Source organism: Sebastes fasciatus, chromosome 18, assembly GCF_043250625.1.
Source record: "Sebastes fasciatus isolate fSebFas1 chromosome 18, fSebFas1.pri, whole genome shotgun sequence".
Lineage (NCBI taxonomy): Eukaryota > Metazoa > Chordata > Actinopteri > Perciformes > Sebastidae > Sebastes > Sebastes fasciatus.
The window spans coordinates 24,898,526-24,926,049 of NC_133812.1; the positions used below are offsets into that span (position 1 = coordinate 24,898,526).

Genomic DNA, 27,524 nt, shown 5'->3' on the forward strand with positions numbered 1-27,524 from the left:
CAAACCATTCTTAAAGCCAGAATGGATGTCTCTTACATGGACAGTGTGTCCTTGCCTGTTCCTGCGGTCACTGTGTGTGTATGTGTAGGCGTCACTGTGTGTTTGCTGTGTGTTTGACTAACATGGATTGTCTGCTGTGACACTGATAAATGGCGTTGCACTTTGAGTAGCCGCTCACAGAGACTCAATCCTTCCTGGCTGTCTTTGCTCATTTCTTCCTCCTGTTATTTATCTGTGAAGAAGAGAGGTGGAGGGCCGGCCTCTGTCTGTCAGAATTTCAGCTATTCTGTTTACTTACTGATCTGTTTAATGCAGTGTAATTCTATAGTCCTTGGTAAACCAAATCAAACTGGTGAGAAAGGAATGCTAATCTGGGAAGATGAATAGGACTGTTGTGTTAACTTCAAAGACATTATTGTGTTACATCTCCACCAGTATTTTAATTAATTGGGTCAAGGACCACATCTCCACTCCATTGTGCCCGTTTGAAAGAGACTGTTACGCATAAACAATCAGTTCTGCCCGCTAGTCCTCGTCGTGTTATCTGATGGCAGTCACCTGGTTCAGAGCACAGAATCCTCTGTTTTTTTTTAATATTTCCAGACAATTTTTTGCGGCCAACCAGCTGGGGGCGGTGAATGAGGAGACAAATGATGTGGCTGCCATCTTTATATGAGGGGGAAATGCTTCAGTCATTATTCAGGATGTCTCTGTCGGCTTTTAGATGCATAACTGGCTCCTTTTAAAAAGCCAGATGTTGTTTTCCGACTGTGGATTTTGTAACCAGAGGGTCAGAGGAGGAGGCTGTGCAGAGAGAGAGAGAGACCAGATAGATAGGCCGATACAAACTGTGCACAGACAGGCAGCTGCATCTAATCCCCGAAGAGAAAGTGAAAGAGCCGGGAAAAAAGCACGACAAGGAGGGAAAAACAGAGCGACTGCCCACTTCACTGGCAAACTCTTCTCCTCTGATCTGCCATCCACTGGCTCGTGTTCGGGCCATCCATTCCCAGAATGTGAGTCCAGCTCGCCATCCCTCTTTTTGTTCTGCATTTGCCCCTTTCACACTCAGTCATGCCTGCAGCTAATGGATTCAAGAGTACAAGAGTTCAGCTGTGAGATTTATAATTCAGCCTTTAAAAGCAGTCAGAGGGTATATTTATGGGTTAGTGTTAACATAGGTAAACATGCATTTTCAATCCTCTTTGTGGTCGATCGAAAGTACTTTAGCCAGGTAGAATGTATATCATGTCATTAGGTCACTGCTTTAATATGCATATGATTATATCATATGAGTAACCCAGGATTTGGAAATGGGCTGTTTAAACCATAGACTGTAAGAAGTGGACGTAGTCACTGTGACGTCACCCATTGGTTTGTTGACTTCCGTTTTGAAGCCTAGAGCCTAGAGTCGACATCTTGGTTTTCTGCAACCAGAATTGACCCAAGAGGGTGGAGCTAAGTATAACCAAACGCTGAATAAGATGTTTTCAGGTGACCAAAAAGGTTATGATTAACATTTATGAAGTGAAAACACACTGTGAAAGGATTAAAGTTGTAAGACGAAAACATGGACAACTCCGTGGTAGCGACCTGTTAATCACAAGGTAGCCACGCCCTAAAGCACACCCTGCTTTATGGTCTATTTGACTCTAAATGGGACCATAATTTGCTAAATGAACATCATGCCGTATTGAAGAAGACTTGAAACTAGTGATTGAGACCATAAACTCATGATTACAATGTTTACTGAGGTAATAAATCAAGTACGAAGTAGGCTCATTTCCTCATAGACTTCTATACAATCAGACTTATTTTTGCTACCAGAGGAGTCGCCCCCTGCTGGCTGATAGAAAGAATGACAGTTTAAGGCACTTCAGACCCAGAGGTTGCCCTTTGGTAACTAAAATCAAGTCACAAAAGTACTAGGGCTGTCCCGAATGCCATTTTTTAGGCTCCGGGGCTTCGGTAGTAATCAACAGTGAATATTCGAAGCGGCCGAATACCTACCCAACGAATAGTCGAATAGCCAAATATTCGGGTCCAGCCCTAAAAAGTACTTAAACAAATGGATCAGCAGCAACATTTTAATATTCTAAAAGATTTTTCAAAAAATGATGCTTGGTGGCGCGGATGGTGCATGACAGTTCTTAATTATTTTACACACGTTAGCACCATTGTTCTTTGCTTTAGTAAATCCCCAAAGCCTTTCTCTCTACTTTCCATCTGTCCCTGCCAGTGGGTAAAACACGTATTTTTCATTTTTAGAGTTTTGCTTTTTCTATAACAAAATTAAAAGTGTACGCAGTCATTGGTGTGTCATTGCCTGTGGGGTTTGGGAGCCCATTTCCTCATTTCTTAAATATTTGAGTATAAATGAGAAATTAACTCTCCCCCCCCCCCTCCACTCCTGCATAACATACTTTCTGCAGATATGACTTTGTCCAACATTATTACTGTGCAATGTGAGGGCCAGCTGGTTATTGATATGAGCTGAGGAGCAGGTACAGTGGCTGGGTTAATGAGGGTCAGAGCCACTGCTGGCTGTCAGAGAGCTGAAAGCAGGGAGGATCCCGTACATATTAGCACAGTTAATTGTGGCTCTAATGCAACATAGCCTTGGGCTGCCCTCTCCTTGTAAAAGACCTGAACCATACCAATGGCCCTGTCTCTTGGACCATCTCATGAGGTCTGCACCAGCATCACTATTAAAGCTTTACTCCTGACTGTAGTATTAGGCATTGAAAATACAATTACCAATAATAGAACATTATAGGACGTATGTTAACGTATTGAAATAAAAAAAAAATATTGCAGAGAAAGGTGTTTTGAAGCTGGTAGAAACTGTGGCAAAACATCTATAGCTAACAGCTATAGACGAATCCGATGAACGCTTTGTGTGTTCCGCGATCTGGCGGCGCCGCCTTTACTGCGGTGGCAAGTCGTAATGCAAGGCGTTGGCCACGACCAAAGGTTTATTATTTAAAATATATATATATATATATAATTACATAGGGTGCATATTAGGATAGCTGTTTGTCTGTATTTATTTTAGATAAAACAAATATTTAAAACAATATTTGCTTGTCCATAGTTTTTTGTTGTTGTAGGTCTATACGTCAGAGACTTTTGTTATATACGTCAAGTGAGGGAGAGCTTGTGATTTGCGCCCTGCAGCCCCCGACAGCTCCAGCATCTCTCCCGCACTTTAAGCGCCAAAAGATCCTTCTCAAAACTGAAACTAATAAAACATATCTGAGAAGCACCATGGCGCAGGAGAGACTGTCGGGGCTAGCCATCCAGAGTACTGAAAATAAACAAGCTCGTAGTCTGCACTTAAAGTGAGTGGTATGAGATTTTGCTCGTCAAAAGATATGAGTATGTCCTGTATGCTCGGATGCAAGCCATCACAAAGCGTGAGTCCGCTTGCGAGTTCTTTGGGTGATTAAATGTTCCTGATTGTACCGGCTCCATTGACAGTAATTGGCTGTTGTTTTTGCAAACTACTGCCTCCGAGTCAGTGTTGGTGCCTCTGGCAAGAAGACTAATGCTGGTACACTCTGTGAATCAGCCTTTAGACGGAGACGAGGACAGCTCCCTGGTAATATTACTGGAGCTGTGGACCTGCGACAAGGCCCTTCCTCTTGAGATTAACCTGATGAGTTATACCAGCTTCAAAGACCCAATCACATTTGATTGCAGACTGTACGGAGCACAATAGGTGGTTGAGTACACCTTTTGAATTTTGGCATCTCAGTGGAGGATTCATCAAACACGAAAGAGCCACAGTTATTACTGAAGGATTGTCCTGAAACAACCTAGCATGAGTTGTTCTCACTTCCAACTCGTCAAATACCGAGGCTTGATCTGGACAAGGGCTGTCAATCGATTAAAATGTTTAATTGCGATTGCGCACGTTATTTATCAGTTCAAAATGTACCTTAAAGGGAGATTTGTCAAGTATTTAATACTCTTATCAACATGGGAGTGGGCAAATATGCTGCTTTATGCAAATGTATGTATATATTTATTATTTGAAAACAATTAACAACACAAAACAATGACAAATATTGTCCATAAAACCCTCACAGGCACTGCATTTAGCATAAAGAATATGCATGTCTGTAAAGGAAAGACTCGTGCGTACCCATAGAACCCATTTTCATTCACATATCTTGAGGTCAGAGGTCAAGGGACCCTTTTGAAAAATTGTCATGTCAGTTTCTCCTCACAAACATTTTACTTAAGTTTGGAGCAATATTTATTTTTTGGAGCAACAAGCTAGTATGACATGGTTAGATTTATTACGTTTTTCTAGTTTCTAAACTGAGCCCACTACGACCTTAAAATTTAAAGTTTCGTTAATGCTTTAAAGAAATTAGTGGCGTTAATAATTAATTTGCGTTAACATGTTATTATTGTGTTAATTTTGACAGCCCTATTTTAGACGTGTCAGGGCTGGCGTATAAATACACGCTCGTTACATGCATGGTATCCTTTAAAAATAAACTTCCATTTTCACAGGAAGTTAGGTTTAGGCAACACAACCACTTAGTCGGGGCTAGGAAACAGTCGTGGTTGACGTTAACATGACTGATTAACGACTCACATGACTAGTAACTCACGGGATTTACGGGATTTATGGGACTAACGATACCAGGGCTGACCCGAATGCTTTGCAGCTTTAACTGTTGCCATGGTAATCAGCCACCAAATCAGTATTCGAATGCTAGAATTAGATACCTTTGAATTTTTTTATATATATATAAGTATGTAATAATAATGTATAAATCCCAAAATAGCCCATGAAATAAAGAATAATCCCACAGTGTTATTCATATCCAGCATTAATTATCATTAGTTATTCTCAGATGGATATTGCTGTATGCAGAGTAGTGCGGCTGCAGCGCTGTCTCGAGCACTGAAATGGAGGAGATGGAGACAGACAGACAGATGTCAGCCTGCTGCTCCACTAAGCTTTGAATACCTTTGAATATTTCTCACCAAAGCTTCGAAGCCCAAAAAATGGTATTTGGGACGGCCCTAAACGATACTAATGACTCACGTGACAAAATAAGTCAACGTTACTTTTAATTTCACGCCGGCCACGAACAGCCAGTCTCCTGGTTGAAAGTCCTGTGTTTGTTTGACCCATCCATTAGCCGTCCTGCCCACCCTTAGCGCACTCATACACTTACAATACTACGTCACTTCGCTCTGACTGTCAAATAACGCCACATATGGGTCTACATTGGAGTTAATTGAAAGCCTGGTGCGTCGCATACAGTCACTAAAAGGTGTCTCCGTGCGTCGGTATCCAATGCCGAGGGGGCACTTACCAAGCTGCGGTATTTGATGAGTCGGGAGTGAGAACAGGTTGCCATGGCAGGCGGTAACCAGAGCACACACTCGAGGCAAGAGAGAAGTAGAACCCATTTGTCCCTGAGCTGCACAAAGTGGAGTGACACATCCACCACTGTTCAAATATCAGCTACCACTGTAAAACAGCAATTACCAGGTGACACATTATCATATATTTGCTGGCAGCCAGACTCGTAAAAAACATATATTAAGTCTACATTAACCTCTTATCTTTCTCGCTGAGCCCCTCGATACTCTGAGCTTACTACTCTCCAGGTTCGAAAGTATGAGTGTTCACAAAGCCAAGAACCAATGAAGATGTTATTAGATAACAAGCCATAACTGTTTTCCACCCATTATATCTCAAAGGTAACACACACTCATTCTTATCTGCAGGATCACCCTCCATCATATATCCACAACATACACAGCTTATCAAATCCCAGCACACGGAGATTAACCTGTTCCTGCATTAGAGTGGCCTGGCTGTCAATAGACTGTATAATCTGCTAATAAACAGTCATTACTTTGCTGCATTATTTTCATTAATTAAAAAAAATAATGTCTTCATGTCTTTAATGGCTTCATTCAAAATGAAATTATATATATGTTTGCCTCCATACAGTATGTGCCTGTGAAAAGGCATCAAATCATGAAGAAACTAACTATTAAAATAGATATTTAACTGGTATATATATAAAAAAAAAGAACAGACACTAATGAATTCCAACAAAACCCCCGTCTCTCTCTTCTGTGCTAGAATGAAACATTCATCCAAATCTTTGTATTCACGCTCACAGGCCTGCTGACAGATGAATACTGCATCAAGAGAGAAAAACAAAAGGTAAAGCACAGCCAAAGATGATGCGTTTCATGCACAGTTCTCTGATTTACATTTTCCTGCTAAACTCTCTTATTCCTTTGCGGTAGCGTGGTTTCAAAAGATAATGGATGAATCTTGTTTCAGCGGTAAAAAAAAAAAAATTGATATGTGTATAAAATTTAGAACTTCTGCTGAAGTTACTTCAACAAGAACTGCAGAACTAAATGTCTTTCAAATATAAAACCACAGACTGTGTGGCCACCGTTGACACAAACTACTTTAATATTCCAGAGTATGATAATAAAATGACTGAATTGGCAATTCTTGCCATTAAAAGAGAGCTTTGTCAAGAGCAGCATGAAGAAAAAACTGTTATTAAAACCACAGAGACACAAAACTACATCTATTGGTAGCCGATCATTGTTGGCTTTTTCATATTTTAACACTAGTAAATAAATAAATAAATCTTGTTATTTTGCAACCAGAAATGACACAAGAGGGTGGAGCTACAACCGAACACTGAATTAGACATTTTTAGCGACCAAAAAGGTTTTAACTAACTTTCATGAAGTGAAAACACACTGTGAAAGGATTAAAGTTGTTAGACAAAAACTCAGACAACTCCCAGACCAAACAACTCCGTGGTAGCGACCTGTCAATCACAAGGTAGCCACGCCCTAAAGCATCCCCTGCTTTATGGTCTATTTGACTCTAAATGGGACCATCATTTACCAAATGAACATCTTGCTATTTGAAGAAGACTTGAAACTAGCGACTGAGACCATAAACTCATGTTTACAATGTCTACTGAGGTAATAAATCAAGTGAGAAGTAGGCTCATTTTCTCATAGACTTCTATACAATCAGACTTCTTTTTGCAACCAGAGGAGTCGCCCCCTGCTGGCTGTTAGAAAGAATGCAAGTTTAAGGTACTTCAGCATTGGCTTCACTTTTCAGACCCGGAGGTTGCCCACTGATTGCAACCCACTGAATCTTCTCCCGTGTGCTAAGCGTGTAGGAATACTACGGTGGCCGACACAAAAACACAAATGTCCCTTTCTAGAGCCAGTGTTTGGTTTGTCCGTTCTGGGCGGCCGGCTCTGTGAAGAGGACCCGCTCCGTATGTAGATATAAACGGCTCATTCTAACTAACGAAAACACGATTGTTATTTTCAGGTGGTTATACACTAAAGAAAACATAGTTATGAATATTATATTCAATTTCCGCCAATAGATCCCCCTAAATGTTACACACTGGTCCTTTAAACTTACAACCATAAAGAAGCTGGTAAATTTTAAGCTTCAGTCTCCATCTTTTGTAGCGGGAACCATTTAAGAATTGGCATGAGGCTGCTGGCGTCTTCATAATTTGCTTCATCTCGTTCCCGTTTGGCACCTCTCTCCAGAGGAATTAAGAGGCTGGTTGGCTCCACGGTGCCTGACACCTGGTTTCACCTGGCTCAAAGAACATCTGCAGCTGAACTAGAGTGGACTGGGGGGGCGGGGGTTGAGTCATAAGGGCAGTGCAGAGAGGAATGGATGGTGTCACAGAGGCCACTACGTGAGAGAGAGGCCCCATGCCAGTAGTGATGGAGGAGGAATACAATGGGCAACAATGCTAGAAAGCATGATTGGTCCCCGGGCAATGTCGACAGGCAAAGGGGATGTGGCGCTGGATCAGTAAGAACTGGCACCGAGCTAAAAATGTTCACAGCAGGCACGAAGTCTTTGATGGTGGCAGCAGGAGACAAGGCCACGATGGTGTTGGCAGGCAGGGAGGCCTCAGCAGCTACAGGTAAATTACAGCTGGTGTCTCTCAGGTTGAAAAAAACGGGTCCAAGAAAGACAGAATCTGCAGGACCTTCCAGAGCTGTCGTCTTGTCGCAGCTGGCTCCAACTCCTGAAGAAAAGAAGTAATTTTCTTCTTCTCTCTCCTTTTAATACCTAATAGTCCCTCCGCCATCGCCAGTTTAATAGCAGTCAGTACATTTTTCCCACTTACGTTTGTGACTTATGAGGAGGGATTGTCGTCAGGAGGGTGCTTCACATCCTCGACGCCGTGTCCCTGATCTCTCTCACTCTACCTGATGTTGCTCTTGAAGAGCTTTTGAGAACACCTGGTGCTGTTTAGTCCGTTTTAGTTGAACTCTGGTGCAGTTTGGGCAGTTGTGAATGCAGTAATTGTACTCTGGTGCGGATCAAAACAACTGGTCCGAACCCGCTTGTGAAGGTGGACAGTTTCAAAGCAAACCCTAGTGCGGTTCGAGTACAGTGAGAACATAATCTGACCAAGTTGCAGGAAGTGAACCAAAATGCAGACTGCCTTGAGATGGACACCGGTAAGGGGCGGCAGTAGCTCAGTCCGTGGGGTCTTGGCTTGGGAACCGGAAGGTCGTTGGTTCAAGTCCCCTTACGGACCAATTACAGAGTGTGCACTGGTAGCTGGAGAGGAGCCAGTCCGCCTCCTGGGCACTGCCGAGGTGCCCTTGAGGAGGGCACCGACCCCCTAAAATTGCTCCCCCGGCAGCTGTATAATAGCTGCCTACTGCTTTAATATACTAAGATGGGTTAAATGCAGTAGCTAAATTCACTGTGTGCTGTGCTGTGTACAATGTGTGACAATAAAATTGGATTTATATTCACATAACATTTTTAAACGACAGGTTAACACGAGTGGTAAACAACTTACCTGGACTTCTGCAGAAGTCTGATGTTTGCTTGACATCTGGGCCAAAGAGAACATACAGAATATGCTAAATAAAGTTCACAATAATAGAGAAGGGGTTCGTGTGAACAGTAGATCAGAGCCGAGTCAAAGTTCCCTGCATAGAAAAAAGATAAATTCGCTCCTTCGTACCAAACCAGACTAAATAGAAAACAAACCACTCTAATTCAGATTAGCCAAACGGACTTTGGCTTGTGAAAGCGCCCTAAGTCTTAAGAATATGGATGCCTTTAGAATGTAATGTCCCCCGATCGAACTCCACCATCCCCTTTGTAATTTTGCCTACAAATTAACCACATGGCCTGCAGCAGATGTCAATAGCAAGCCACTTTTTATCTTATTAGATGTTACCCAATTGGATTGTTAACTCTTTTCAGTCAGTTGCAGTGTTATTAGAGAGGACAGGAAGTCTGCAGGTCCTGAAAAAGTCTTCCTTAAATTTAGTCTGCACATTTGTTCATGCACATCATCTTAATCAATCAAACGTGACAAAACAGCCTCTTCTAAGCATCAGAGCACAAATACTCATCTTTGGGGAAAGAACCCTGAAGATTATTATTATTATTATTTGCATGTTTTTACATATCAAGAGTTTTGCTGGTTTCATATCTTTTCTATTCTTTCATTTTAGAGCCTTTGTTTGTTTTGGATTTAATATTTTGTTAAGACTGTTTTCATTTTTCTTTGTCATGTTTATCGTTTTGATCAGACCCCCCTTTTTAGTGTTTTGCCTGAAACCACACTTCTTTTATCGTCGGCCTAATTTGCGATTGGTTTTGTTTGTCACTCTTATGTGAAGGCATTCACATTGTGCATGTGGATATTTGTTGCTTCTGTTCGGTGCTTCCCTATGGAGTCATAGGTGTGACTTAATAAAGAATAAATATGTAAAAGAATCAGAAAATAAATGTGGAAATATGAAGGGGAATAAATAAAAGAATATGTTAGTAAATAAAAAAAAATGTGGAAATTTAAAGGGAAATAAATAAAAGAATAAATAGGTAAATAAAAAATTTGGAAATATAATGAGAAATAAATAAAAAATAAATAATATATCTTAAACAATCTGGAAATATAAAGAGAAATAAATAAAGAATAAATGTGCAAATTACAAATGTGGAAATATATTGAGGAATAAATAAAATAATATGTAAGTAAATCACAAAATGCGGAAATATAATGAGAAATAAATAAAGAATAAATAAGTAAATAAAACAATGTGGAAATACGAATAGAAATAAATAAAATAATAAATAAGTAAATAAAACAATGTGGAAATTTGAAGCGAAACAAACAAAAGAATAAATAAGTAAATCAAAAAATGTAGAAATAGAAATAGAAATAAATACAAGAATAAATAAGTAAATTAAAAAATGTGCAAATATTGAGAGAAATAAATATAAGATTAAATACTTTCCATTCCCAACTATATTCAATGCTGATACACTTAGACTAGTGAACTGTCCAGAACGTATCCTGCTTCTTGCTCCCAGTGGATAGCCAACACATAAGTGTGCTACATTAATTCTTCATATTAAGCTGTGATATTTTAATGCCAGTACTTATATTTCCTTTTAACCTTTTTTAGTAGCAGTGCAAATTGTGCCAATCCAAGTTTCTTAAAGCCAAAGCTTCTTTTTTCCCTCCAAGTTTTGATTCCGGTGCCAGTGTCCTTTCGTTTAATGCCAAATTTTCAGCTCCAAAATAGTACCGTCATCGTTTTAGGTTTACAACTTGCATAATTTAAAACACCAGTAAGATAAAAATGTCTTCAATTAAGTTTCTTAAGACTGTTATGTTCTTTGTTGCTTGTATGCACTCGTGATCCATTACCGTTACAAAAGGCTGACACCGAGAGAGAGCAGTGAAGTGATTGAACTCTTGTTCAGACACATTGTTATGACAGTACAAGACAATTACACCTGACATCCTCAAAGGTGCACCTTCCACTGATCTGAATTACTGCCACTTTGCATGCGCCATCCCCCTTCGGTAGGCTATATACGTGATCTCTAATTAGTCGAGGCAATTTCCTTGTCTGGATAACATTTACATCCCTGCATCAATATTAAATGACTTGACAATCCATCCAGCTCCTTCTTGAATGCCATTTCCATAAACGTATTATTTAGCAAAAGTAATTTCCTGCCTTGAGAAAGTGTCGAGATACTCATCAAGTCACTGGCTGGAACAGCTTGTGTTTAAGGTGTTTTGAGTCTATGATTCGCAGATAGTCCCCACGGGAGCCCTATAAACCACATACCTCTACATCTATGTGAGGATGAGAGCAGCTCAGAACCGGAGGGGCGTCGCTAAATGGGAAATCAAATGCAGCACGTCTCACTTCTCACATCAAATCACTTTGTTTGTATTCCTTTGCAAAACTCGGGGTAAATAGAGACAAACAGCTGTTCATCTACAGAGCAAATTAATGCACTCGCGCGCTCTGAAGTTCTTTCTCCCAATGTCATCATTTGTCACTTCAAAACGTTTTAAATTATTTGAACCCCCCATGTGATAGCTGAAACGATGCATAGACATTGTCCCCAGTCTACTTTAACCACACATGTAGTCACAGATGCACACACTCACCCTTGACTCCACTCCAAAGTCATTTACAACTGGGATGGCCGCCATCTCTGAAATAGCCTCGCGGTTTGTTTGGAAGACAAACGGCACACATAGCTGCAGCCAGAGGATACTTGTCTGTCGACAGTGAGCGAAACAAAAAACAAATAATCTCTATTAATCATTTACAACTCATTCTCATCAATTATTTTGACGGCCTGTCAAATAGCACTCAACAGACGTGAAGGTGTTGTGTCAACAACGGACTCTTCACATTCCTGGGAGCTTTGACAGGCCGTCCCCCTGGCTGTGAGTATCGCTGTTTGCTAATCCACCCTGAGGGCACATTTATGTCCCTTTTCTGAAAGACATTTTCTTTGGCTACAACCGTTTCTTACATGCTCTCCATCCTGCCAACCCTCCATCGTGCTTTCTTCTAAAGGAATCACAAACGCTTGTTTTTTCCACAGGGGGGATTACAGAGGGTTTCGTGCAGAGGAGGAATGTCTAATGCACTAATGTACCTTGCTCTGGCATGGTGTGTGAAAGTGTGTGTGTGACATTTCAGAAATCTCCTCGTTGCTCCAAATAGCCCAGCAGAGCCGTACTGTACATTAACTGACAATTTGTCAGTTAATGTACCTTGTCTTTGCTGAAGGGACGCCTTCAGATGCTTTCCCGCGGCCTCTCGTCTGTTTTACATCCTCTCATCTAACCACCGGGGCTCACCGACGCCCTTGTAGTCCCCATCACAGTGACTGTACGCCACCTTTAGAGCTTCTTTGGTGACAGAATCAGGACAGCTCTGCCGTCAGCAGCATCAAAGCCGCAGCGAGACGGAGATGGATTAATAAGTAAAGAAAAGTGTGACAGAAAAAAAAAAAGAAAAAGGCTCCCAGATCACACAAAGGCAGTAAAGTCACCTGGGGCCTCTGAAGGAGAAGAAGAAGTTTTCAAACCTGTTTGTTTTGTCGCATTCGCTCAAAGAGTTCCTATATGCATGAGCGTCTACCACTCCAGGAAACAGCAGGAGCAGAGGAGGGGGGAGGATGGACTGCCACCGCTGTGGCTGGCATACAGAAGTTTGAAGAGCAAACGAAGGCATGTGCGAACGCTCGCATTCACCCAGCATGCCGCTGTTCATTATTCCACCAATCTGTCAACTCCCACTGCTGAATCATCGCGGCGACACAGAAGGAGGGCGCCCGAGCATCCCGATGCTGTAACAGTCATTTTTTTTATGTTTGAGGACATGAATGGCTCATTGATTGTAAGAGGGAATTTAAACAACATGCATTGATATGCATGAGACTTCAAGTGAGTGAGGATGAAGCTTTGAGCCTTGGAATGATAGTCTACTCTTGACACTTTGCATTTAAATTTTGCTCTTTTGTCTTCTCCCACACTTGTTCTGTTTCCTAATTCTCTTTCTATAATTTCTTCTATGCATGTCTTCCTCAGAACAGCCTGTTCAGTTTAACGCCGTCTACAGCCCCATATCTGTCATAACTGCAATAGAAATTCTTATCTCTGAATTTGAGGCAACATTTTGTGGCTGAGGCTGTACTCCTAGTATCAGGGTACAATACAGCCGCAAGCTGCAACACCCTATTTCCACTGCAGTCAATCACGCTGAAGTTCAACTCTATTTTAAAAAAAGTACAGCCTGGTGATAAGGGATAAGGTTTTTTTTTTGGTATCGAATGGTGTCCTGCTCGCAGCAAGAGGTTTTTATCAGATGCTTAGAAGTTTATGAGGCATCACGGTTTATCAGCTGCTATCTGCTGTTTAAGTATAATCTTTATGACACCCGAAAAACAGCTGTGAAATTTACAGAGCGATGGTAAGGTCACCCCGCTGATGGGCTGTGGCTAACAGCTCCCGGAGTCGATCGCCTTGACAGTGCCTCGCCGGGCGCGACCAATCGCAGCCTTGACCCGCCCAGCCGCTCGTGTCACACGACACCTATCTCACGGTTTATTACCAAAAGACACATAAACGTACAACCGTTGAAGTGCAGGCGTTCTTGTTCTGCTATGGGATGGGATCTTAGCGCTTCATGAAGTCTGTGCCCAAACCATAGAGTATATATAAAGATGGACGACATGACAGCTCCCCAAAAGTGAAGCCAAAACATCTGGATCGCCCCCTGCTGGCTGGCTGCAATATAGCTCATTAAGCCCGCCTCCTCCATGTTAGCAGATGGGACATGGGCCAAACTAAAAAGTCAAAGTACAAGTCAAATACATTTTCCCCAAAGGTGTTTTTTTGGCATTTTAGGTAGTTCTTATCATGCTGATGTATGTTCAAGGGTTCATTTTTCTGACAAGTTTGATGCTATAAAAAGGAGGTGAGACAGCATGATTGACAGCTGCTCTGAGTGAAGTAGTCGCGGAGCCGGAGGCTCGGGGACTGTACGAGAGAGGAGATGTAACCTCAGCTTTCCATAACCGTCACGAGTCTGTGTATTATGGTGCCTTCAAATGAAACTCGTGAGCTTGTGTTCACAACATGGAAAGTTGTGTACATGATAGGCGTGGCGTTCAAGTGGTTAAATCGTGAGAACTAAGCAACGGCGATATTAACGTCACTGAGGCTAACAATTTAGCAAGCTAGCAAGCGGGTAACATAATGCAGTAAATGCAAAGGCATAACGACAGAGGAAAAAGATGATGAGCTTCCATGGCCTCCTCCATTTCGGACAATGTCAACAAACACGTCACAACTCGTGCACTCAGGGCTTTCAGAAACTTTCCAATTACGAGGTCGTGAAGACGACATGAGGGGGGCGTTCATATGGACTCTTCTCGTGAACACGGTAAACGCGACACAATTTGAAGGCACCAATAGAATTTGTGTCAAATTGATCATAAATGTAGTTATAGATATATTATGGTTGCAGCTACCGTGGTACTAACGTAGCAGCTAGGTGGCTCACGCTAACAAGCGGCGGCCGTGCTCGGCTCGTGATTTGCTCGCGGGTGTGTGGGCGGGACCTCGATTCTGCAGACTCTGGCTCCAAATGACGTCAAAATCCCAAGATGGCAGCTCCCCTATCCGGGATATTTTGGCTTCACTTGTCCAGTGGGAGGAAGAGGAGACGCGTCGTCCATCTATAAATACAGTCTATGGCTCAAACACACAAACGCCACTCCCAATTTTAGCTTTGCGTGATCTTGCTTGACCCCGGACTGAGGGAGCGGCGTAATGAAGCTAGCTCTGCTCCCCTCCCTAATTTGGTCTGACAGGTTCCGACTCCGAGAGTATGATTAATGTGAGCTGCAGCTGCAGCCAGACGCATTTAATGTCATCTGCAATATCACCCCGCTCCAACAAATGAGGGGCCCAAATGTCATAAATTCCTGTGGCACGTTGTCTATATATCCATTAGCAAACAATTTATTGCAGAGGTGTAGAATTTTGTTGTTATTTTCTCATGCGGTGCCACCGTATCCATCAGTCAGTCAGCCCCTGAGCCCCGCAGTGCCACAGAAAGTCAAAGAGTGATCGGCTCTTTCCAGATGCCATGAATCATTCTTCTAGTATTTGCTCGTTAACCAGGTGGTGGTTTGAATTAGGCTTTTCATTGGACCCGTGTGGTTTTCCCATGAGGAAGCATCGGGGAAGCTACCTGATCGAGCATATGGTCTGTGTCAATAGTTTTGAGGGCTGGGAGGTCTGTTAACGTGTGTGCCCATGAGAAAAGCAAGTATTTATCACTGTGATTGGTCAGGAGCAGGATGCAGAGCTCAGAACAGCTGTACTTGTCCCAGTATTCATCAAAATCATCTGGAATCATTAAAGGAGCTATTCACAAAGTTGCATCCAAGCTGTGAGCAAGCAGATGAATTTAAATTCGAGAGCAAAACTTTCCCATCTCACTCTTAATCTTCAAGTGTCTTGTTTGCTTGCTCTTTTGTGAAATCCCACCCCGTGGTCCCGTCCCGGTAATGCTACACTCACCACCAAATAGCCCACCTTGATGTGTTTTGAAGAGCGTGAAACGTTGCTTTTCAATTCTAGTTCTTGACATTTTTACGGTTGATTCAACAGAGCTCTGAAAGTCAGAGTAAACAAAGGGGTTTCAGGGTTTCAAAATGGATAAAGTAGCACGAATTACAGCCGAATCACTGTTGATGTTTCACAGCGTTGCCCTCAATCCACCTCACGTACACACCACTTGGCCCCCCTCGGCCGACTCAGCCTTAAGATATTTTCTCATTCACCGCACGTTCCGCGGCAGCATGCATCTTAATCTGAAGAGACGGTTCCATTTCAGCTCGCTCCCGATAACCTTCCCATTCATCGCTCCCCGCGTACACCTTCAGTGAAAAGAGGGAAGCGCCCAGAAATAGAAATGAAAGAAGATGATTTCAGTGGCTGTATCGTAGATTTACTGGGAACAACTTGAGAGAAGTAGAAAAAAGGGGGAGAGAGAGAGAAGAAAGAGAAGGGAGCAAGTCGAGATGAGAAGAAAAGGAAATGAGGAGACGTGCAGAGAGAAAAATAGCTTCCATGTTTGGCTCTGTGGTGTATTAACTTCCTGGGGTTTGGGAGTATTAGAGCTGAATCCTATTGCCGTCACTGTCTGGCTGGTTAAAAAACACAAGGAAGCAGTCTTTCAATATTTGAGGTGGAGAGAATGTTGCGTCATGACAAATGGACTGGTTAAATACCCCACTCTCTCTATATCATCTTGTTTAAAAAGCAATCAGTCCGCTTTCCTGTTTTAAGAGACAAACCCCAAGGGAGCATCCGGAATTTAAGAGACAAATGAGGTTCAAATCGGAAATGAAATAGTCGAGAGGAAAGTAATGAGTGGATCTCCTGATGAGCTTTATGCTGCTGATAAATTACCGCTAGACTTAAAGGGGACAAATCATGAAAAACTCACTTCTTCAGTGCTTGTGTACATACATCTGGGTGTCTGGAGTGTCTACCAACCCACAAGCTGTGAAGTAAGACAACCCATTGAGTTGTTTTGTGGGCTGCCTGGATCAGAAAACATGGGATTCAACAAGCCATTCAGATTTGGCTCCCCTTCCTCTGTCACATACAGGCTCATTAGAATATTTTATGTCATATATACAGTATATATATATCCACGTTGACGGTGCAGGTCGTATCCACGAGGACCCTCCGCCGTTTTGTACTTCCTCGTTGCGGCCAGCTGTGGTTTGTTTTGGTTGACGGATAAAAGCGGTAACTTCCTTCTACCTCCGCATAGACTCAAATGAAGCAAATATATCGATTATGGCATTAAAAAAGATCGATGTTCTCTGTGTCTCTGGGGCGCAGCTGCAAAATCTGCTGTTCTTCCTTCTTCCGGTGACGTGACAGTGACGTACTTGGTATACGAAGGAACTACAGAGTGCTACTTCGGTAGCGGTGGGGCGCCATGTCGCTCAAAAACTTCTCTTCGCTTGTGTTACGTTTCCCACTGCGAAAATGACATCCCAAAATATGAGTACAGAGGATGTTATGGACGAGGATTTCTTGCAGTGTACATTGTACAGTGTTTTGGCTGACTGATATTCAACCAGAGAGAGGCCGGAGAGAGGCCGCTCAAGGCTGCTGCTGCTGCTGCTGCTGCTGCTGGGAGGGATATGTGCCGGCGGGGACCCTCCAGAACCTGAGCTGCCGAGAGCAAACACCGGCTGATGGAACCTTTGCTCAAATTGCCCTCCAATGCCAACAGAAACAGAATCATTCTACTGTAATGAATGTCAGTGTGGGCAGTTTTTGCTGGATGCTGTCGGCGACGACAACCCAGAGAGAGCGAGCCGGGTATGCGTTACTATGCATGAAAGTTTTGTGTGCTGGAGACCTTCTTCAGGATCCTGAAGGTAAACTGGAAAAAAGAACCAAAACCAAGGCAATTCCGGGCCGATTTTTGTCATTGTATCTTGCTAATTTAATGGTCTACCTCCAAAGAAGGAGTGAGAGCCGCCAACGAGCTCTACGGACTGCCAGACAGAAGAGAAATACAGCGGGGTGAAAAATGGCGTGTAGAGCCGCCATATTTTCACATCTTACTCCGTGAATTAAGGATTTATTTCAACCAAACCAGAGTTGTTTGAACAGTGGAAAGGCTAGCCAAGACGAGTTTGGTGAATTATATTAAGTCTTATTTTGGTGCAAGAGAGAAAAAACTTGAATTTAGAAGGTGTACGGTTGTATTTTTCATACATTTTTGCGAACACAATGCATCCTGGTACATGCAGGCACAATCGGCACGACTCCGCAGCAGGAAAAATCTGCTTTCTCAGTCAATATAGCACGCATTGGGGAATTTCTTCAGTGGACTACATTTACCATCAGCACTGAATGGACATCCGATTTGACTGTTTTTAGGCCATTAAATAGGCGTTATCAGTCACTATAAGCACCATAGATGTGGGTCATTAGGGGCCTACTACGTTGTAAAAGTGAAAGTGAAACTTAAAAGCAACACGTTCTAACATGTTGTAAAACTGAATGAAACGTTATGTTTTGAACACAAACAAAAAGGCTTCTTTAAGTTTAGGCAACAAAACTACAACTTCTTCAGGTTTAGGCAATAAAACCCACTTAGTTAAGTTTAAGGAAAAACAAAAGTGTTTTGGGTTAAAATAACTACGAACACAAAGACAACTACACATTGTTGGTTTCACACATGATGCTTACTCTGGTCTCCTGGGTGCTCCTGTCATAATTACTACAGTACAGTCACTAGAGGCCACTGTTGTGTTCTTTCATACCTTCTTTCGGTGATCTACCATGTGAATAGATGATAAAACCTACTAGTGGGTGTAGTAGGCCCCTACTGACCCACATCTACGGGGCTTATAGCGACTGATAGCGCCTATTTGATAGCCTGACAACAGTCTAATCAGCTGGAATGGACGTCCACATAAAAAGGTGGCAAATTTTCCCATTAAAGCATTTAAACATGTTCTAGTAGAAACCCAAAATACAAGTATGAACCTGAAAATGAGCACAATGTGTCCCCTTTATTACAAAGTGTTGTCAGATCCGCTGCAGTGGTGAGAAACCCTGTGGAGACTGAAGGCCTGCAGACTCTTTTCAATTTCTCTATTGTCTCCTGGAATTAAAACATAAAGGGAGGCTAATAAAGAGTGGCCTTGATTTAAATGTCATCGCACCATGTTTTCATTGCCATGGAAACATTTCCGTCAGATTTTGTTGATATCATGGCTGGCTGATTGTCTCAAGCATACCTAAATTGGCCGCAGAGGCAATTTTTGAGTGTTACTGTTGTCCCCTCCCAATAGGACGCCTCAGCAGGGTTTTTTGGTTAAACGAGGAGACTTTGTTTTTGTGCAAGAGTGAAAAAGGGGAGAAAAAAAAAATAATAATAACAGCAGCTACTCACCTTTTTCCCTAGCGGTGGGGTGACAGAGCAGGGAGATGTGTGGTTTTTGTCCTCGGGCTGCCAGAAATGTCAGCAACACACACCGGTGGTCACCAGCGGAGGTGGCAGGAGGGAGGAGGACTGAATGCTGATGAGGAAGCTGGTAGCAGCAAAAGGCAAAGACTTAGTGCACATATACATGCCCCCAGAGGCACATGTTTAAACATTCACAGACGGCTGAACGCACACACATGCCCGGACACAAGCAGGCAGGAGATCAAATACACACATACATGTATGCCCATGCACAAATGCAGGCAGCAGCCTCAGTCTGACCTGTGAGGCTCCAGTAGCTGCGAACAGGCTGTCACTGATCTGTTGTAGAGAGCAGCTGAGCAGACAGAGCTTCTGAGGGAGCTGACCTTTGTTGCCGCACCTCCGACCTTTTGCGGATCACCTGTACGGCTCAGCTACGTCTCCGGGGAATGTTTGCTCTCTCAAATCGCTCACAAGTCTTTCTGAGCTCACACAAAGAACAGGCTGTCTTGCTGATGCAGTATGTAGACCGTATGGCTTATGAAGAATACATGAATGTAATAAAGATGCTCCAAGATACAAAAACCACCAGCACCATCTCAGACTCCCGTTACACCTGCAGGGATATCTCAGACTGAATAAATGCTTCATAATATTCACATACTCAACCCCCACTGACACGTCAGTCATTACAAAGTCATGCTATGGGCCCAAACATTGTTGAAACTCACAGAACTTTTACTGTAAATTTCTAGTGGAGTTTCAAGTCTCCAGCGATGCCTTATATGTAGGGGTGTAAAGATGCACTGATACGAGTCGAAGCTTCGGCTACATCAATACACATCCACAGATTCGGCGTTCCAGACCGATGTTTTGTTTTGTAAGCTAGTGATGTTTGGGAAGTGTTTTTTAGTGACGTTTGTGTTTTCCATACTCATGTTACGCTGTTTCCGAACGTATTTTTCTTAGTTTACGTACTTATTTTAAGCCCAACCATGACGTTTTTCTTAAACCTAACTAAGTGTTTTTTTTGCCCCCTGCTGGTATTGCACTTTTATAAAAGCATATAATATTCATAATGTGACACTGACATGCTATCATCTGCTGGACGGGCAAGTCTATTACACGCTTTGGTGTGATATTGGGTTGATGTTGATGACTAGTAACTTTTCAGACCCTCTCAGTGACTTTATTGCTAAAAAGCGCCTAGCGACAAATTTAGCAACTTATTCAGACCATTAGGGAAAAAGCAAGAAATATATTATATTGTAATTCATTCCCACTGCTGCTCAGAGTAATCACAGTGCACGGCTCTTCTGCCAACAGCACGGGGTCTCTCCCTCTCCTCTTGCGACCTGGGCAGCCAGTCAGCCGACACAACGAGAAGGATCTATCTGCAGTCTCGCAGGCGACACGACACGCCCCCTGAGGTAACTTCTTTGATTAACGTATTTTTTTTTAACTAGCGATTGAGACCATAAACTCATGTTTACAATGTTTACTGAGGTAATAAATCAAGTGAGAAGTAGGCTCATTTTCTCATAGACTTCTATACAATCAGACTTCTTTTTGCAACCAGAGTGACACTAGGAACTCAGGGTAACAATAAGACTGCAGCATTTTAGTGAACAATTCATCCTCCGTGGGGACCAGCTAAAAAGTTAACTAGTATATATCACTCATGTTTACTGTTGATGATGTTTTTTATGGGGTATTTCTTATTCAGTATATGAAATAAAAATTGAGGAAAGTCGTGTATTTGGATATTTCACTCAGTGTAAGCTTCAATAAGGAGTTGGAACGAGCCGATACAGAATATGCTGCTCTCACAGCAGAATAATATGTTTTTTTTCCAACTTTTACTCCAGGGGACAATAAAAAAAGAGGGTCAGGGGGTTAAAAAGTTTCATGATTTTATGTCCCAGATGTGGCTATTTTGTATTAAGACAGGTGGTAAGTCAAGTACATTAATGTTGTGTAATTAGTGAGAAATTGTTGCAGCTCATTTTGGGCTAAAACTCACATTATCTCTACTTTTACAACCCTCATTAGTGGTAGATAGACAAGAGCCAGTTTTCCGGTGGAAAAAAACCCATAACAATTATAGTTTAGTGTTTTCTTCACCTTTCTTTAAGCCCCATTTTCAGCCTGGCTACCTCTCCAGGGAAATCACAAACAGTCCATAAATTCACACTAACCAAATCTGTTAATTGCAGCGTCTGCTTCAAGTGGCAAAAATCCTCACATTCACACTATCGCTACGTGAAAATGATTCTAATCACAATCTCAGCTCTGAGTTGTTACTACTGTACTTTGTGAAGATGTAAGAGAGCCTGTAAGAAATCAATAATATTCCCTGATGAGCTTCACCCCTGCTCAAGGTCTCACAACTAAAACTAACTTCTATTTCTGAACTTATAACCCAATACTTGTCTGCTCCAAGATTACTCACATCTTCTGACCAATTGATATCCCACGGTCCAGGCTCAAAACAAAGGGGGGCTGTGTTTTTATCGTTTTTGCTCCAACACTGTATGGAATTGCCTCCCCCTCGCTGTCAGGTCAGCTGAGTCCATACCACATTTTACAAAACTTTTGAAAACCCATTTATATAGGACGGCATTTTAATTCCTCCACGCCAGCGATAGCCGTGGCCAGAGGCGTTATGTTTTCGGGTTGCCTGTACGACCCTTTCTCAAGATATGTCAGGAACGCCTCGAGGGACTTTCTTCTAATTTGGCACAAACGTCCACTTGGAATCGAGGATGAACTGATTAGATTTTGGTGGTCAAACGTCGCTGTGATCTGACGTCTGTCCCATTCTCGTGAAAGCAAAGTCACAGGAACGCCTTGAGGGAATTTCTTCAAATTTGGCATAGACATCAAGGACGCAAGGATAAATTGATTAGGTTTTGATGGTGAAAGGTCAAGGTCACTGTGACCTCACGTTTGTCCAATTCTTGTGATATCTCAGGAACACCGTGGTAGAATTTCTTCAAATTTGGGACAGACATTGATGTGAACAGCGATTTGTCTTATTGGTGGAGGCATACAACCGCAAGGCAGTAATTCTAGTTATAAGTTTATTGGTTGCGATTCCTTTTGGTTTTTATTTGTCTTTTAATACTGTTTTGTTTGTTATATTTCTTTTATTGTTAAGTGTCTGTTTCCTTTTTATAAATTGTATATGTGGTTTCATGCTGTGTACTAATATGCATTTTTAGTTTTTACTGTGAAGCATGTTAATAATAATTGTACTAATAATAACTTTACTGATATAGCAATTTCAAAAACAAATTACAAAGTGCTTTACAAAGACATAAAAAGCAAGAGAAATTGATAGTGATAAATAAAAATAGAGGCTCGTAAGGGGTTAGTAGGTCAGTGATATAATCAGGGGCCAACCCCAACCGTGCTTTAAAAGTAATCATTAAAATTATAAAATCAATTCTAAAACGTACTAATGTAAAGATGTTAAAACAGGTGTTATGTGGACTCTTCTATGGGATTTTTTGAGTAGTCTCGCTGCAGCATGTTGAACTATAGTTGAAGTTTGGAGAGGTTCTGTTGGATGAGACAAGAATATAGTGAGTTAAAATAGTCTAAACGGGATATAATGAAAGCATGGATGACAGTTTATAGATTCTTAAGAGTTTAAAAAGATTACATTTTTGAGATATTAGGAAGTTGCAGAACGATTGAATGACTTCACCTGTTGGTCAAAGTTAAATCAGAAAAGCTGTTGAAAAGTGCTATATAATTAAAGTTTACTGACTTACTTACTAAAACTATACTTGGAACTGTCGAGGTAGCTCATTATCCGGTGGCTCCATCCTTGCACATCACACAGTACATGTGTTCATTATGTGGCCCACCTCCCTGCTTCCTTCCTGTGTTCTTGTCAGCCTCATTGCCCGAGCTATCGCTGCCTTGTTTAGCCGTCTGTGTCCCTCTCACCTGTCTTTTCTCTCGCCTCCATCCATCTCCTTTTCTGTAATAGATGCTGAGACCTATTGATTTTCATCCTGGCTACTTCTCACCGAGCATCTGGCTGTCTCTTTCACTTATGCTGTGAGCAGCGCAAAAGTTTTTTTTCAGGTCAGTGAAGGAGGATCAATTAAGCTGCCTATTGGATTTTAATTTCCAAAATTTTAATTCACGAGGTGACATTGAAGCTCTCCCGCAGCATCCAGCGGAGGGTCTTTGTTGTGAGGTCTCATATTAGCTCCCCTGCTGAGGTACTTCAAGGATTAGCTCCCCACTAAATGATAGGACATTGTGGAAATAACAGACCATTTGTCCCTTAAGCACCTCATAAAAAGTCTCTAATGTTGTTTTCTCCCCATTAATCCAAAAGTAGTTTTAAATCACCACAAATTGACACCCTTGAGCAGAAAGGTCCTAGCTGCTCTTTAGAAGATGCCTCCTTTTCCTCACCGCATGTGGTAATGAAGGGAAATTGGGCAAAATGTGTTTTTAATTAAAAACAATAAAGCAGCCATATTTCATGCCTGAAATGCACTCCGAGATTAACCAACGATGCGATCGAGAATGAGGCAAGTCAACAAAGTCACAGATACATAGCAGAACAAAAAGGGAGTGGTGTGCCCAGGCATTAATCAGGCTGTCAAAGGGTGTCCAGATAATAATCATAGTCGACGCGCATCATGCCAGTGTGTAGTATCTAATTACTTGGCGATCTCTCATGTCTTGGACCCTGAGAGGCAAAGAGGATGAGAGCAGCACGAGCGCAGCCACCCCGCTGCACGACGCCTCTGGCTTCTACGTTTGAACACTGTGATTTCTCTGGTGCGCTGCAGCTCAGTGATCATTACTCAGATAGTGTAGCCCGGCTGGGGACTATTGACATGGGTTATTTTTACAGTGCAGTTTGGCTTGAGGGAAAGGATAATGATTATAACACATGTATAATTCTAAAAAGGCTTTTCTTGTTGCCCTCTGCCCTGCACACAGAACGGGTCAGAGGCTGTCCAATTTACCCAAATTACAAAGACACATTTGCACTGCAATATTAGTTTAACCGTAGACCTAAATGTAAGTACAACTAGAATATTGGATTTTAATGTATTCTGAAGATAAAGAGTACAACATTTAATTAAATAAAAAAAAATTCAAATGTTACAATCAGTGGGCAACCTCCAGGTCAGACAAATGGAGCCAATGCTGAAGTGCTTTAAACCTGCATTCTTTCTAACAGCCAGCAGGGGGCGACTCCTCTGGTTGCAAATAGAAGTCTGATTGTATAGAATTCTATGAGAAAATGAGCCTACTTCTCACTTGATTTATTACCTCAGTAAACATTGTAAACATGAGTTTATGGTCACAATCTCTAGTTTCAAGTCTTCTTCAATACAGCATGATGTTCATTTAGTAAATTATGGTCCCGTTTAGAGTCAAATAGACCATAAAGCAGGGGATGCTTTAGGGCGTGGCTACCTTGTGATTGACAGGTCGCTACCACGGCGTTGTCCGGTCTGGGAGTTGTCCTTGTTTTCATCTTACCACTTTAACTCTTCACAGTGTGTTTTCAGTTCATGAAAGTTAATTATAACCTTTTTGGTCGCCTAAAAATGTCTTAATCAGCGTTCAGTTATACTTAGCTCCACCCTCTCGTGTCACTTTTGCTGGTAGGGTCTAGAGGGAAACCTCCAAGTTGAGGAAACTCTCGGGAGATGGTTGAGGTTTCGGTTGAGGTTGAGGTAACCCGCAAATTTCGCAATTTGCGGGTTACCTTCTAGACACGACGAAGGCTGGTTGCAAAGAACCAAGATGGCGGCGGACAAAATGCCAAACTTGAGGCTTCAAAACAGCAGTCCACAAACCAATGGGTGACGTCACGGTGAGTACGTCCACTTCTTATATACAGTCTTTGGTTACAATTATCTCTGCGCAAAACACCTTTACTAAGTAATACATATATAAAACCTACACGTAAGAGAGCAGAGGTCTCAGTATGTAATGCCATGTGCACCTTCTAAGCATGAAGAAGTGGCATTCTTATAGCAAAGCATAGCCATACGTTGGGGGTATAAATGTTTTCTCCTGGTCGTTGTTTTCTCTCGAATCACGGAGGGAATCCCCATAACCTGGATGAGAGTGGGTTGCCAAACAAAGAGAAATTCAATTTCAGGTTATATGAAGCAAGAGCAGTAATATACTCCCTCGTTCCCTCATTCCCCCCTCCCTTCCAGCAACAATATAAAATGTTTGATTACAGCATAGAATGTATCCCCCCGATGCACTGCAATCCAAGGTTGCACAAATTGGGAGCAGTAGATGTCCTCTGGCAAAAAAAATACACAAACCCACAAATAATGATCTTCAAATTTATAATTCAAAATATATAAATAAATAGGAGGACCAACTATAAAACTTTTAATTTCTGTGGCATTTAAACCTGGAAATGTTTCTGATAGAAGAGTTAAAGCTACCCGGCGGAGTTTTCTTGTAAATAAACCAAGTTATATTTATCTACAGTGTTGCACTGTGTTAATCTTTCATCTAACAGATGTGTTTAAATATGCTCTATATGATATCCAGAGCATTTGCGTTGCGGAAGGTAGCACCCCCCCTCTGGTTCCCCCCCAGGTTAACACTGTTGGCTCTGTCTGCATTGTTGCTGTTGTTTACACCGTTAGCGCTGTTAGCACCGTTAACTACGAGCCGCTGGCTCTGCCGTCGCGATTTTGAGAGCTGTGCGGAGGCAATAGAAATGCTCTCAATCTCGTATTTAGCACCTTTAATGGATACTCTTTCAAACATTTACAGCCAATGTGTTTGTATTTTTCACTTTTCACTACTTTTACACCTTTTGCTGGTACATTGCTGCATTTCTTGGCATCGAAACGCCACCAACTGTCTTCAAACCGCCATCAGTAGTGTTTATAGCTGTTCCAAACGGCCACACTTTCGGCAGGGTGAAAAGCCAGCCGTCACAGAGAGAGGCAAGAAGCAATAATCATGTAAATATGGACATAACGGCACACATTTTCAGACCATCTCTCCTGGAAGATATTCATAATGTTGCTCTCATTTGTTCACACAAAAAGTGACATAAATAGAGGCGTAAAGAAAAAACAATAGAGCTTGAGAGAGAAGTAAAAACCTTGTCTTTTCTCTCCCCACCACAAACCTGGTCAATCTCTCTATTCCGAAATCGGAAAGATGTAGTTGGAGGGGATTTCCACCTGTATACTGCCACCGTAAATCTTTAAAAAGGGTCATACTCTTTCATTTAAAAAAAATAAATAAATAAAAAAAACAGCTGGGCACTGTTGGGACTAGAAACCGTAACACTCAACCCTAGTAAATACTACGCCTGATGGGTTCACAGTTATTACAGCAGTGGAAAGTTCAATAGCCCCCTATACTTAACTACCAATGTCATCAATAAATCTGGTTGTACATTTGACACCAGTGGACGCGCACAAGACCAAAGTCATAAAACATATCTCTTCCGCTCTGTTTATATTTGGTGAGGACATACAAGGACAGAAGCACACACCCACGCTCACGTCCCCTTCTTGTTATCATGATATACTACAGCTGCTGCTGGGAGAATGAGTGATCGGTGTGTGTTTGTGTGTATGTGTGCTTTTTTAGTGCGGTGTCTCTTGCTCCGGCAGTTGGCCAGAGCAATTTTGCAGGAGTGAACAGTGACCTTTGACTCCATTACAGCTGATTGGATTGGTTCCCCCCCCCCACACACAAACGGCTGGCCGACTGCCCGGCTCTACACCCTGCAGTGACGCAGCCAGGGCCACACACACCGACCGCCTTCAGTCCCCTCTACTTACGCCATCCCTCTCCATCTCTGTATCCATCTCCCTCACCTGTCCTATTGTACCTCCTTCCTGCTCCCATTCATCCATCTCTGCCTCTCTTTTTCCTCCCCAGCTACTCGTTCTTCCCTCCTTACAAATCATCCTCAATGCCTTTTACATTTCCTCTTTGATACATCTGTCCTCCTCATCCATCCATCTCTATCTTTATCCCGCCTTCCACTCTTCTACCTCTTTTCAAACACACTGGCCAAGGGTATGCAGTCACCCAGACATAACACCCATATGTGATTGTTTAACATCTCATTCCAGAACAGCCCTGTGTGAAGGTTTTCCACAATAGTTTGGCACCTGGATGCACAGATCTGCTCCCATTCAGCCACAAGAGTGTTGAACACTGATGTCGGGTGATAAGACCTGGCTCACAGACAGTCCCAATTGATCCCAGAGGTGTCTGATGGGGTTAAGATCAGGGCTTTGTGCTGGCCAGTGAAAGGGAGGCGGTAGAGCAGGTGGGCCTTTAATTAAAGGGCTGGTGGTTTGATCTCTGGCTCCACATGTCGGATGTACTTGAAGCGGTAAACTTTAGATTGCTCCCAATGTAAATATCAAAGTTAGCTTTAAACGAAAGCAAATAAAAGCAATATAAGAGCTTTGTGGCACTGACATGACGAAACACAGAAGCCTTCCCCTGGCTGTTGCCACAAAGTTGGAAGCACGCTATCTTCTGAACTATTATTGAATGGGAAAGCATTAAAGTGGCAGTGAAACAGAAATTACAGCGTCTTTATCTCCGTAAATTTGACCTTAACCACATGCTTTGGAAATGTAAACAACATTTTTGCTTACTGAAAT

The 27,524-nt window shown here is 42.2% G+C and overlaps 1 long non-coding RNA gene across 1 annotated transcript in view; it reads right to left on the reverse strand.

Moving 5' to 3' along the window:
* Nucleotides 1-284: 284 nt before the first annotated feature.
* The window catches only part of LOC141756152 (uncharacterized), a 46,880-nt gene continuing 19,640 nt past the window's right edge, over nt 285-27,524 (reverse strand). Inside the window, exons 3-5 of the long non-coding RNA XR_012591410.1 lie at nt 18,853-18,991; nt 11,502-11,615; nt 285-1,084 (exon numbers count right to left, since the gene is read on the reverse strand). This is a non-coding gene — a long non-coding RNA (uncharacterized LOC141756152). The remainder of the gene's footprint in view (nt 1,085-11,501; nt 11,616-18,852; nt 18,992-27,524) is intronic.